Here is a 14,005-nt window from a genome sequence, read left to right as displayed (position 1 = left end):
GGGGAAGTTCTGATTAGACATAAGAAGTACTTTTTCACCATGTGGACAGTAAAAGATTGGAATGGTCTCCCAGGGGAAGTGGTAGATTCCCCCCATTGTAGAAAGTGTTAAGACATTGAATCCATAGTATTACGTAGAGAGATGGATCAGATGTTTTTTGAGGGCCCCTTCCAACACAACTGATTAAATGAATCTACAAAGTAAGAGATAAAATTGGGACGTTTTGGCAAAGATCAGAGGATCTCCCAGATGGTGTGTTTCTACGCTCAGGGGCCATTGACGGTTCCTGAGGATGAGGAGGGATTCTAAATTTTTAACTTTCAGTTTGTCCGATTGCCGGAGACTCATTTGTAGTTTTTTGCTAAAAAAAAAGCCCGACTGCCGGTCAATGGTTTTGTACCTTCTTATATTCAGTGCATGGCAGTGTCTATTGGGGTGTTCAATTCTTAGCACGTATCACACTGTTTGGTTTTTGGAGACAGCGCATCTGACATGTAGGACCAATCCTAACCCTGTTATGTGAGGTAACAAGGGAAAAGTGTGAGTCTGCAGAAGTGAACAGCAGGGTGATTTGGAATTGACAGAAGAGGCTTAGTAAAAGGTTTTGGATTTACGATCCTCACAAATAAGGAGAAGAGGTCTCAAACATATCTGTAAACGGGTTACACAGAACTTGGAGCCCAGAGGAGAAAATTACCAGAAGCAGAAAACAACTACACTTTGAGAATTATTAGGATGTTTTTGGGCTGTGCTAGAATTAAAACAACTCACAGTAGGACATAAAGCGGCTCTGCCTGCCATAGTTCCTATCATGCAATGGGTCAAACGTATTCAAGATAGAGCCTCAAGGTGCGAGGCTACGGTGTGGCTGCCTTCCACTAGCAGCTAGCCACTGCTCCCCATGAGTAATCAAGAACTAAACCCTGATTTTGCAGTCAAAAATAAATCTTGAATGAGGTTTGGAAAAACTTTGGATCTATTAACTCATCCTGAGACAGAGCACATTTGGTTTACTGGGATATCAGCTAAGTATATAGGAGGAAAAAGCTTGTGAAAGCAGTAGCTTACCCTCCCCATTCTGAGAATTTTTTTTAAACCAGGAGCGAGTGCAAAAGCAGCCAATATGCTGAATTGCCCTGGCAGACATTTTAGGTAACTACCAGTAAGATGTTGAGGGGAGATAGTTTAGACGGCCCTACGACCTGCAACTTGGGCACCAGCGAGGCCCTGGTTTGGGTCATTAGAGGGCATAAGACCAGATGTTTCCACATTAAGAAAAGAGCAAGTCCTTCTGAGTAGCAGAAACGGGATACTCGAAAAACTGGACCCTTTCTAGGGTCCTCACCTACAAGAGGACGAAATGTGTAGGATTTCCCAAATGCTGGGAAAGGGTTAGGGTAAGGGTCATTAGGATTAGGTTTATAGGTTACGGTTAGGGTCGTTAGGGTAAAGATTAGGATCTAGGGTTAGGGTTAAGGGTAAGGGTTGGAATAAGGGGTTAGGTGTTGGGGTTGAGGTTAGGGTCACTAGGGTAAGGAGTTAAAGGTTAGGGGTTAGGGTAAGAGTGAGGGTCATTATGGTTTAGGGTTGGGGTTAGGAGTAAGGGTTAGGGTCTTTGGTTTTTGGGTTAGGGTAAGGGTTTAGGGTTTTTTGGTTAGGGTCGTTAGGGTTTAGGGTTAGGGGTCAGTGTCCAGGGTCATTATGGTTTAGGGTTGGGGTTAGGGGTAAGGGTAGGGTCAGGGTCATTAGAGTTAGGGTTAGGGTCTTTAGGGTTAGTGTTAGAGGTTAGGGTTTAGAGTTTTTGGTTTTTGGGTTAGGGTTAGTGTTAGGGTTAGGTTAGGGTTAGGGTTTAGTGTTGGAGGATGGAGACCCTCAGTTAGGAACAAGGAGAAGGGGGAATCCCCGATGAAATTCTCCAAGAAGCCTGCTTTGAATGCAGGGGGAGAGAAAAAAAAAAAAACAAAAAAAAAGGAGCAGGATAGAGACCCTCAGTTAGGAACAAGGATGATATAAATTGGGTCCAAATAATTGACCAGGACACACCAATTAAAACCAATTAGAATTTATTAGCAAGCTACAGCAAGCAAAAAAACAGCGCTGGGCGCACGGGAGCCCTTGCTTGACCAAGATCGCACGCCGCGGCTTCGGCTCTTTTTGTTTTTATAGTCCGGCACCTGCTGGCGCCACGAATTTGCCAGGGGTCCGGGTTCCTCTTTATCACCCCATAGATGGGCTTCTTGAGATTGGGCTTCTACACATTCTTATTCACGTAGCCCCCCATTTTTCCCAGGTACGTTTTGTGGCTTATTTTTACTGCTTCTATCTTTACCTATATTACAAAAGAATATACCTTGCAAACAATATATATCTCATAACAAACAATATATACAATTCATAATAATTCTCCCTTTTCAGAAATATACCTCGTTTAAAGTTTAAATGAACAAACATTATATACAATTCATAACAAGGAGTGGGAGAGGGGAATCCCCGGCTCGGGGGCTGCTGGGCGCCGGGTCCCCGTGCCGAGAGGACTTGGGGCGCGCAGGGGGGGGGTCCCGCCGGGGAGCTGCGTGGCTCAGTGGAACGGCCAATGCCTTGGAACCCTGGGCTAAGCAGGGGCGGCCCCGGTTCGCGCCCCCAGGGCAAACCTCGGAGATGGGCTCGGCCTGCAAACATCGACACGCCCAGAGCCACAGCCACGCCCCCGAGTGGGAGGGGAAAAAACCACAACAAACAAACAAACAAAAAAAACAACCCAAAAAGCCCCACATCAGCTCTCCCAATTTTTCAGTCTTTTTTTCCATATCCCTCTCTTCTTGGAAACACAGCCCCCTGGTACGCACTCAGCCTCTTTCAAAGCAGCAACACAGCCAAGCTCAGCCTGCACAAAGTCCCTATGAAATGCTCAAATCAATGAATGCACCAGATCTTGCAGCCTGAGCAGGGCAAGGGTGGGAAGGAAATCTCAAAAGTCTGAGACCCAGGAAGCTTCCTCAGGGGGTGTTAATTGCCAGGAAGACTGCAGGGTGAAAGGAAAAAAAAAAAACAAACAAAAACCCAGAGCAGGATAGAGACCCTCGGTTAGGAACAAGGAGGGGGGAATCCCCAGTGAAATTCTTCAGGCTTCTGATTTAAAGCCACGAACACAAGGATCCTGCTTTGAATGCAGGGCGAGAGAGAGAAAAAAAAATAAACAAACAAACAAAAAACAAAACCAAAAAAGCCCAAAGCAGGATAGATGTTAAAAATGACCAAGACTCAATATTCTGTTAATGGTTTAATTGTTTAATTGATAAAATTGCAATAAGGAAAACAGCGCTGGGTGCATGGGGAGTCTCTGTTTCACTCATAGGCATGCAATTAAAGCTCTGGAATTACCTTTTATTGATTACAACTCTATGCATATTCAAAATAAGGTGGGTTTACCTACATATTCATAGCATTACATCGAGCCATTATAATATTGATGATAGGAGGAGTGTGGTAAGAGTGTGGTCGGAGTCTGGGTGGAGTCTTGTTTTGGGGAGATACCTGGGGGTCGTCAGGGGGTCTTTGGATGAAGTAAGAGGTCTTCCTCAGGCTTGAACTTTTTACCATTCTTGATTTCACTGACTTCGTTATATTGTTACAGGGCGATATCAGACCCTAGCCATAATTTTCCCCTTATCTGCTGGTTGTGACATCTTTCTATTCTTCTTGTGCAGATGTTCACATTCATTTGGTGCCTTGTTAGCCTTGGCACTTTTAATTATCTCCGAGATAGAAGTTAGTCTCGTTAGGACCCTGATTTGTTCACTCTGTTTCAGTGGAAAAACTCCATGTCTCAACTGCTTTGCTTAGCCCCACATTCACTTCTTTACTCACTTTCTTTTCCTGAATTTTACTGGTTAGGAAGAAAAATTCATCAGCATACATTACACTCCCAGGGTACCTGCCCTTGCTTCCCCCCTCTGCATGCTTCCTCCTTCAGTTTGAGGGCTTTTAGGAGCTGCTGGCTCATCCCCGCCGCCCTCCTGGAGTTTTTCCCTGGCTGCAGGATGGGGAGTGTGGGGAAACGGCAGCTGCCAGCATGGCCCGGGAACCAAGATGGCCGCCGGGCAGCTCCCTGCATGCCCCAGGACTACAGCTCCCAGCATGCCCCGGGACTACAGCTCCCAGCATGCCCCGGGGCGCTCCTCCTCTCCTGCTGCCTGAGGCTGCACGACCCCGGGGCTGCCCCGGCCCCGGCCCAGCTGGGAGGGGGAGCAGGAGGAAGGGGATCTGGGCAGGGAGAGAAGGCAGGGAAAAGAGTGGTGAGGAGGGGGAAAGAGATGGGGGGGAAGGGGGCAAAGAGGGAGGGAGGGAGGGAGAGAGAGGAGAAGGGAGGGAAGGAGGAGAGAGGGGCGATGGACAGAGAGTGGGCCAGGGGCCTGAGAGAGACAGAAACGGCCTCAGGAGAGGGGAGTGACAGAGGGGTGGGTGAGGGAGCAGGAGAGAGGGGAGAGGGTGAGGGGAGAGAGAGGGAGAGAAGAAGGAGAGGCAGGAAAGGGGAGAGGCTGCAGGAGAGAGAGGGACAATAAGGACAGGAGCGGAGAGGGAGAGAAAGATGTGGAGACAGAGAGAGAGAAAGAGCAATGGCTCTGAGACCAGGCAGGGAGGAACTGGGGAGTGTTGAGAGGGAGACAGACAGTGAAAGCCCAAACTGGTGGTGGGAAACGACAGAGAGGAACGGATGAAGAGCTGGGGACAGGGATCTGGGCAGAATCTCAGAAGAGCAGTGATGAGCAGCCGGGCCAGGCCTCAGCACCCTGGGCTTCCCCCTGGGGTCTCCATCTCTGCTGTCTGCCAGCACTGAGGGCACCCCAAATGTCCTGCCTGCTCTCCACAGCCCCCCTGAACCCCGGGGACAGCTCAGCTGTGGTGTCCATGTCCCAGGGCTGATTTGGGGGTGTCAGGGCTCTCCTGGGGCACTCTGGGACTGAATGGGAGCAAAGCAAATCCAACCCCTCCCCTCTGATCATTGTCCCCAAGGTGACTGAGCAGAGCTGTGGCACGTGCTGGAGAGCATCCCACTGGGAGGTAACAGAGGTTTGCAGGGCAACACTGAGATCTGCCTGAGAGGAAAGGTGTCCAGTGGCCACTGGGCAGCCCAGGTCCCAGGTGAGATGGTTCTCTTGGAGGCCACCAGAGCAGCCTTCCTCTGGCCCTGGTTTTGGTGAGAGATGGAGCAGCAGAGAAATGTTTCCCAGGCCTCCAGGGCTGTTGAGGGTTTCCCAGTGCCACCATGAGAGGTTCTGCTCCCAAGAAGCCTCTCCCCATTGAGCAAAGGCTGTATCCAGCCTCCCCAGCATGGCTACAGCTGCCTTGGGTGGGGGTCTCAAGGAGGATGAGGTCGTCTGCCTGGTGCTTCTGCAAGAGAAATGAGCTGCAGCCCCATGCTCATGTCTGGCTGGTTCAACATCTCTGAGTGCCTCAGCCTTTCAGCCCTGGGCAGTTGCAGCCAAGCACTTTTTCAGGCTGTGACAGATGATGGGAAGATGGATGCTGGTGGTGTGCTGGTGGCATGCTGGTGGCTCTGTTCAGCTCCCACTCCAAAGCTGTGATCACCGAGATCCAGGGCCTCCTGAAGGCCCTGGCAGAGATCTCCAGGGAGTTTGTATTCCATTTTTTTGGTATCCTTGGGCTACAATATGGTGGGGCAATGGGATGCTAGGGTTCCAGGTGCTGGGGCTATGGGGTTGCAAGGTTGTGCTATGCCAGAGTTTAGGTGAGCATGTTGGCCTGGGTTCCTGGGCTGAAGTTATTGTTACCTTGTGTTCTGAATGGTTTTTTTCTTGTGCAGGATGAAAGCTTGTTTTCATTTTGGGGTTTGACTTGGGACCCTTGGTTTGTGTGTCTGGTTTCTTCAGGTTGATTTTTTTGTTGTTGTCCTGGATTGTGTTGTGTTTTCTGTCTTGAAACCATCATTTCTTGTCTGACACCTCTACAGCAGGTAGGACAGTGTGACTGATGGTGTGGTCTTGCATATTTCTAGGGAATCAGTGGAAATGTGTGGCTGGAGCCTTCTGCATCACTTACTCTTTGACTTCTTGAGTGTAAATCTTGCAATGTTTTTGCTGAGGTGCAAAAATGAAATGGGAGAGCAGATCTTCCTCACTCACACGCGCACACCCCCCCCCCCCCCTTCCCTCATCTGAAGATGAACAGCCCAAATCTCTGGGGCTGTGTTCTTTTATTAAATGTGTGTCAGATATCCAGCCCAGGGGGCTTGTGTGCAGAGAATGGCTGCATGGGCCTGGGGCTTGACCATCATCACCTGGAAGGGTGACCCATCAATGCCCCACCCTTGATGCCCCATCAGTGCCTCCATACTGGTAAAAAACCTAAAGCTGCTCCCAGTGCAAGAGGAGTTTCTACTGGAAATGAGATCTTATCCATTATAAGTGGAACCATCTCAGTGATCACCAAAAATCACAGAATTGTCACAGTTGGAGAAGCTCTCTAAGATCACTGAGCATCGCCCCCCCTCCCCACTGTCCTGGGCCCCCCCCTGCTTGTACTGGGAGGTGATGGGAGGGGGGTGGTTATCCCAATACTGCCCAAACTGGGGGTGAGCAGACCAAGCTAGGGGGAGGGGGTTATGGATTCGAGGGGGGACCCCAACTTATCCCAGGGGTAGGGGAATGGAACTGGGGACCCCCCAACCCATCTGGAGGGTGGAGGAGCTGTGATTTGGTCTCCCCCTAACTCATCCTGGGGGAACCAAACTCATCCTGGGGTTTGGGGGCTGCAGTGGAGGAGGCTCAACCCCATCCCTGGAAACCCCAAATGATCCCGGGGGTTGGGGGCTCTGATTTGGGACATCAAAAATATCCTGGTGGTGTTGGGCTGCAATTGGCAACCCACAAACCATCCTGGGGGCCAGGGGACATGATGGGTGACCACCAAATCATTCCAGGTGATCTAAATTGCCCTGGAGTGTGGACTTCCAAAATATTTCAAGAGAGCCCAACTCATCCTGGGGTGGAGGCTGCAAGGGGGGACACCAACCAATCCTGCTGAAGCCCAGCTCATCCCCCATGTGGGTGTGATGGGTGCTCCCCCAGCTCACCCTGAGGAGTGTGTGAAGAAAATGAAATTCAATTTCTTAGCTCAGTTTGAATGCAGTTTTTACAAGCTTGTGACTGCTGTCAGTATTGCCAGGTAGACATGAGTGGTTTCAGCAGGGGAGTGAATGCAAGCCATTGCTTATGTCATTTCTCCATGGATCTGCCTAATATATTTGTGGTTTTAAACAATGTTCTCCTCTTCTAGACCTGTCCCTGGTCACTGTCCTGGAGAGTGTACTTTTGACAAAGATGAGTGTGTGTTTACCCAGAAGAGGAGAGGACGCAGGGATGGAGGGGTCCAACTCCCACTTCTTACACCAGACTAAAAGGAGACAACACTGCTGGGGTGGGTGAGTTAAACTCCAGCCTGAACTTTCAGAAGGGAGACTGCCAGTTAAACAGCAGTACTTTGGAATGATAGGCTAGACCCAGGAGAGAGTTTGTACTCTGGTGTTCAGAGTTCAGAACAGTTCTTACTCAATTGGAGTGAACACTGATCACCATGATTACTCTGCACAACTGTTGCAATCTCACAAGTATAACAGTCTACGCCATAAAAATCTGAAAATTGTTTTGATCATAATTTTTAAAATAATGAGCATGTCCACCATAATGAGGATGCTGAGAGAACGCATTCTACTTTGCTCATACTTGCTTGTGTATCTTTGTAGGGCTCCCGTGAATACAGAGACATCCAACATGATCTGTGGACAGAGAGCACCCCTTGTTTCAAGATCACCAAGAGGAACCTCTGGAAAACAGTGCTTGACATTTTTCTACCCCATGTATGGAGCTGGGACTGGATTATGAAGTGTTGATCTACAGAAAGAACGTGATGATGAGGAGATTCCTTTGTGGAGGAGAGGGGAAGGAAGGATCTCATGGCCATGGGGATTGATGGAATTAGGAAAGTGACAGAAACTACAAGGTAAGAAAAACAAGCAATAAAACAGACCAAAATGGAATAGTGAACTGAAGTATGTGCTAGAATCCAAGTTTGGGGTTGTATAAAAAAATGTAAATTGTTCAGATGTAGACAGCTTGGAATGGAGACCTGAACAAACTGAAGTAACATCATTTCTTACAGATGAAGGAAGGGAAGGAATTATTGAAGGCATCTAAAGCCTGCAAGTATGGAAATAGTTCGTTAATTCAGGGTTTTTTTGTCACGTATTTAAATGCTGTTTCCCCACCATTTTTAGTAGTTTTTTTCTTTCGATCACTTGTGTCCTTTTCCCTCAGCTGTCTAAAGCCCTGTCTGGATGGGACACCAACACTAAGCTGTGATAAAGCAGCTGCTTTGTGCAGCATGGCCTTTCTGAGGTGGCACCAAAGGAAAGGGGGGATGCAAAGCCAGAGCTCTGCCTTTGTTTTCATCAGTGCCATCATTTCAGTGTTGCCAGAGACAAAGCCTGCCTCAGTTTCTCTGTCAGAGAGGAAGCTGAAATTGCTGTTGTTGGTGTTGTGTTTCTGCGTCTTGGTGTTTCTGTTCCTTTTCATGTCCATATATATCTATACTACTAGTGAAGCCGAAAAAGGCCAACAAAACTGTTTAGAGACAGAGTTTTGAGTCTTTAAACAGCAAAGGTATTTATTTTTGGATCCGGGGAACTCCCAGCTCGCGCCGGACAAAGAGTCCCAAGGGTTAAGGGAAAAAGGCTTAGGGTATTTATACAGTAAAAGGGGGAGGTTACAACATTACTACATTCTCAGTTCTTGCTGACTTCATTCTATTGTTACAAGGTGATATCAGACCCCAGCCATAATTTTCTTATCCGTTGGTGGTGATATCTTTATGTTCTTCTTGTGCGGATGTTCACATCCTTTGGTGTCCAGCTGGCGCCTAAATGGCCTTGGCAGTGTCTTACTTTAAGAACAAGACTTGTTTTAAGAAAAGAGTTACAGAAAAAAAAGACTTACACTTTTAATTATTCCCGAGCTAGAAGTTAATCCCGTTAGGACCTTGTATTGGTTACATTGTTCTAGTGGGAAAATGACATGTCTCAGCTGCTTTGTATGGGAAAGTGAAATGTCTCAGCTGCTTTGTTAGCTTCTTTCTTGGTTTAACCCTGAATTCTTAGTAGTTATGAATACAAATTCATTAGCATATATTACAAGTCTTAATTATACATAAAGTAAATTCACACAAACAGCTTGGCCTGATCCACTCTCTTCTTCAATCCCCCCTTTCCTTAGAACTTACAAAATCCTTTGTCAAGTTCCAAGGGAAGGTTCCCATGCCTTTGAATCATTGCCCACAGTACTCGGATCTTTTTGACTATATCATTCAATTTGTAGTATAGCCACACATTGAAGAAGGATAACATGAGAATCATCACTACCATGACTATTAGAGGGTATATCAGGTAATGGAGTACTTGCGTAGTCGCAGGGGAATATCCCGTAAAGATATCCCACCCATGACGCTTCCCTACTTGTTCTATCTTTGTTAGCACCTGCTGTATACCTTTTGAATCATGTGTTACTTTCCAAAGCATGCGTTGTGTAGATCTATTAACTTCATGGACTAATTGTTCTATATCAGGGTGTATAAGCATTGCCTTCAAAAGATCAATATTCATGCCTATCTGCAAATGCGGTACATTACGATACAGAGTATACTCAGCTTCAATCAATTGCATAGTGGTTAGTGGAACAGAATACTTTGTGCACCCGACCGTGGCCATCCCTGGGCAATGTTTTGTGATAAGGTCATACTTATCCAGAGTCCAAGCATCAACAGTAAAGGTCGCCAGTCCATCATGTCTAGCTCCTTCGGGAATGTTCTTGGCAATGGTCAGGGGCCCTCCTGACCTGGGAGTAGTGGATCCAGGTGGGTTGCTCCTTAATTCGGACTGCAGTGAAGGTGGTGAGCAACACTTGAAAGAGTCCTTCCCATTTCTCTTGCAGAGGTTTCCCTAAAAGATTCTGAACATATATCCAATCACCAGGACTAAAAGGATGCAGTTTACAATCAGGTTGCTTAGGTTGGTGATCCACCACCACCGTGGCATTTTTATCAAAGTGTTTCCCCACAGCTATTACATAATCATACACATATTGATTACCTATTTGATCTACAGCCTCACTATTTACAGTCTGCATGGCATAAGGTCTCCCATATAAAATTTCAAACAGGCTCAGTTTTTCTTTTGAGCGGGGCTTCACCCTTAGTCTGATCAGAGCAATAGGTAAGGCTTGGTACCACTGCAAGTTAGTTTCCTGGCATATTTTTGCAATTTGTTGTTTGATAAGATGATTCATCTTTTCTACTTGCCCACGAGCTTGGGGTCTATAGGGCGTGTGCAATTGCCATTTGATTTGCAGTGCCTTACTTACTGCTCGTACAATTTTAGCACAAAAGTGCGAGCCTCTGTCCGAGGAGATGCTCCTAGGCACCCCGAACCTCGGAATGATTTCATTAAACAAGACTTTAGTTACTTCCCTTTCTTTGTTTGTCCTGCATGGGAATGCTTCAGGCCACCCAGAAAATGTATCAGTCAAAACCAAGAGGTACTTATACCCCCCTTTCCTGGGGAGTTCAGAGAAATCAATCTGTCACACTTCCCCTGGGCATTTTCCTCTATCAATTACTCCCTGGTGAACCTTTGTTCCCGTGTTTGGATTATTTTTCAAACAGCGTTCACATTGGGATGTGACCTGTTTTACTACTGTGAATAGCTTTGGCCCTGCTATTCTAACTTTTAAATACTGATAAAGAGGATCTAATCCCCAGTGGGCCTTGTCATGTTCTGTTTTTACAAACTGCCATACTGATTTCTCTGGCAGCACTAGTTGTCCTGTTTCTAGCTGACCCCATCCATTATCTAACAGTTTATCTTTGTTCCTTTGCATCCACTTATGGTCTGATTCCTGGTACTCTGGTTGAAAATTAGTGTCTAATTCTTCTGGTACCAGGGCCAATACTAAATCGTTAGCTCTTGCAGCAGCTAGTTTAGCTTCTGCATCTGCTGCTCTATTACCTATTTCTGGAACGGTGTTACCTTTCAGGTGTCCCTTGCAATGCATTATGGCCACTTGGGTTGGGAACTGAACAGCCTCCAGCAACTGTAGGATTTCTGCTGCATAATTTATGGGTCTTCCTTGGGCAGTCAGCAGTCCTCGCTCCTTCCAGATTGCCCCATGGGCATGCACGACAGAGAAAGCATACTTAAGAGTCCGTCCATGTATTAATTCTTTTCCCTTTTGCCAGCTCGAGGGCTTGGGTAAAAGCTATTAGTTTGGCCTTCTGTGCTGAAGTTCCCACAGGCAAGGGATTTGATTCAATTACCTGCTCTGTTGTAGTTACTGCGTAGCCAGCCATCCTTACTCCCTGCTTTACGAAGCTACTGCCATCCGAGAACCAGTCATCTGCACCTTCAAGTGGCTCTTCCTTGAGATCCGGAGGACTGGAATACACAGCCTCGATGGTTTCTAGGCAGTTGTGCTCAATCGGCTCTGCTGACACTCTTCCTTCTAGGAATGATGCTGGGTTGACAACATTAGTCACTTGAATGGTTATGTCATCTGATTCAACTAAAATTGCCTGGTACTTCAGGAACCAAGAAGGTGACAGCCAATGGCCACCTTTCTGTTCCAGTACTGCTGATACAGTGTGGGACACCAATACAGTCATTTTCTGGCCCATAGTGAATTTTCTGGCCTCTTCTATGTTTATGATTACTGCAGCCACTGCCTTCAGGCATGTGGGCCATCCTTTACTTACTTCGTCCAGTTGCTTAGAGAAGTAAGCCACAGCTCTTTTGTATGGTCCCAATTGTTGAGCCAGGACACCCAGGGCCATTCCCTGGTGTTCATGTGAGAACAGCCAAAATGGTTTTGTTACATCGGGTAGGCCTAATGCCGGGGCTTTCATTAGTTCTTGTTTCACTCTTTTAAAGGCTGTTTCTGCCTCAGGAGTCCAGAGCAGAATATATTTAGACTCTTTCAGCAAACCATAGAGGGGTTTAGCAAGTATGCCGTACTGGTATATCCACAGGCGACACCAACCTGTCATTCCTAGGAAGGCTGACAGGTCTCTCACCGTTTCAGGCCTGGGCATTTGGCAGATGGCTTCTTTCCTCGCTGTTCCTAGGGATCGCTGTCCTCCAGAGATCTTGTATCCGAGGTAGACCACCTTTTCTTACACCAGCTGTGCTTTCTGTTGGGAGACTCGATAACCGTTTAAACCCAAGAAATTTAACAAAGAGTAAGTCATCCACATATTGCAGAAGGGTGCCCTCTCCTGTGGCCGCTCCCACTGTTCCAATTTATAACCTTGAGGTAACACCGTCCAGGTTAGTTGTGTTTTTCTCCCTTTACCAACAAACTCCCATTCAAAAGCAAAAATCTTTTGGCTTTCTGGGGCTAAGGTAAGTCAGAAACATGCATTTTTCAAATCTAACACTGTAAACCAGATCAGATTATCTTTTAGTTTGGTCAAAAGTGTATAAGGATTAGCTACCACTGGATGTAGAGTCTTAGTTATCTCATTTACAGCCCTTAAATCCTGTACCAGTCTGTAAGTTCCATTTGGTTTCTTGACTGGTAATATTGGTGTATTAAAATCTGATTCACAGTCTACCAATAGCTCTAATTCTAAAAACCTCTCTTCAATTATTAAGGTCTCTTGTGGTACTTTTATCCGTGTTTGTTCTCTGGGATTTCCTTTCCTCCCTCTATTTCACCGTCTCCGATCTGAGCTTTTGTCTTTACTTCTGTCCTTTCAGCTCCTGCTTTTTCTGCCTCCAGTCTTGCTTTCTCTGCTTCTAGTTTTGCCCTTTCTGCCTCAGCCTTAGCCTTCTCTGCTTCTAATCTCACTTTCTCTATATCCAATTTTGCTCTTTCTTCTCCTATCTTTGCCATTCTGCCTCCCTTTCCTTTTTCTTTCGCTCGGTTGCCCTTGTGTAATATGAATGGCTGGTTCCTTCTCAGGGATCATCTCTCAGGTTTTCGGTGTCTGCTCTGTTCTCTTTCTTCTTCACTTTTTCCCCGTCTCCTGTGGGGCTTTCTCTTCGTCTTTATCTCCCCCCGCCAACTTTTGCGAAACACATTCCAATTCCTTTCTCTCCTCACTTTTCAACTCCTTTCTTTTCTCACTTTCCAACTCCTTTCTTTTCTCACTTTCCAATTCTGCGGAGCTGCTGCTGCTTTCTTGTTGTGACTTTGGCAGCGGTACTCCACATCCTGGCACAAGAGGCTGATATTCTTGGAGGCTAATGGTACTTTCTACATCACTGCTTTTTTCTTTCAACTTAAGGCATCGTTTCCCTGTACTACAAGCATCACAACAGCGTTCCTTCACTTCGCTGTTCTTCTGATCCCGTTCTAGGGCTAAAACCAAGGGATCTTGGGGTGATCAAGGAAGACACTTCTCTTCCCTATCAACAAAGAGCATTGGAATTTCCTCTGCTGGTAAACAACTTCTTACCAAAATCTCCCCATAGAACTTTACAAATCATTATCAATAGACAGCAGAGAAGACCTTCTCCTCAATTTGGGTAACAAAGGCAAGACAAAGGAGAGAGATCAAATATCTGTACGAATAGAAATGCCAGTCCTAGTAGTATAGAAATATATGGACATGAAAAGGAACAGAAACACCAAGACGCAGAAACACAACACCAACAACAGCAATTTCAGCTTCCTCTCTGACAGAGAAACTGAGGCAGGCTTTGTCTCTGGCAACACTGAAATGATGGCACTGATGAAAACAAAGGCAGAGCTCTGGCTTTGCATCCCCCCTTTCCTTTGGTGCCACCTCAGAAAGGCCATGCTGCACAAAGCAGCTGCTTTATCACAGCTTAGTGTTGGTGTCCCATCCAGACAGGGCTTTAGACAGCTGAGGGAAAAGGACACAAGTGATCGAAAGAAAAAAACTACTAAAAATGGTGGGGAAACAGCATTTAAATACT

At 46.6% G+C, this 14,005-nt stretch overlaps 1 long non-coding RNA gene across 1 annotated transcript; it reads left to right on the top strand.

Annotated features, from left to right (window-relative positions):
• Nucleotides 1–4,256: 4,256 nt before the first annotated feature.
• LOC115599721 lies at nt 4,257–7,378 on the top strand. Its single transcript, XR_003988588.1, has 3 exons — nt 4,257–4,295; nt 5,014–5,142; nt 7,297–7,378. It is a non-coding gene; the product is annotated as an uncharacterized LOC115599721 (long non-coding RNA).
• The last annotated feature ends 6,627 nt before the right edge of the window (nt 7,379–14,005 follow it).

Source organism: Calypte anna, chromosome 26 (genome assembly GCF_003957555.1).
Source record: "Calypte anna isolate BGI_N300 chromosome 26, bCalAnn1_v1.p, whole genome shotgun sequence".
Classification (NCBI taxonomy): Eukaryota; Metazoa; Chordata; class Aves; order Apodiformes; family Trochilidae; genus Calypte; species Calypte anna.
This window is presented reverse-complemented; position numbering and strand designations above follow the sequence as displayed.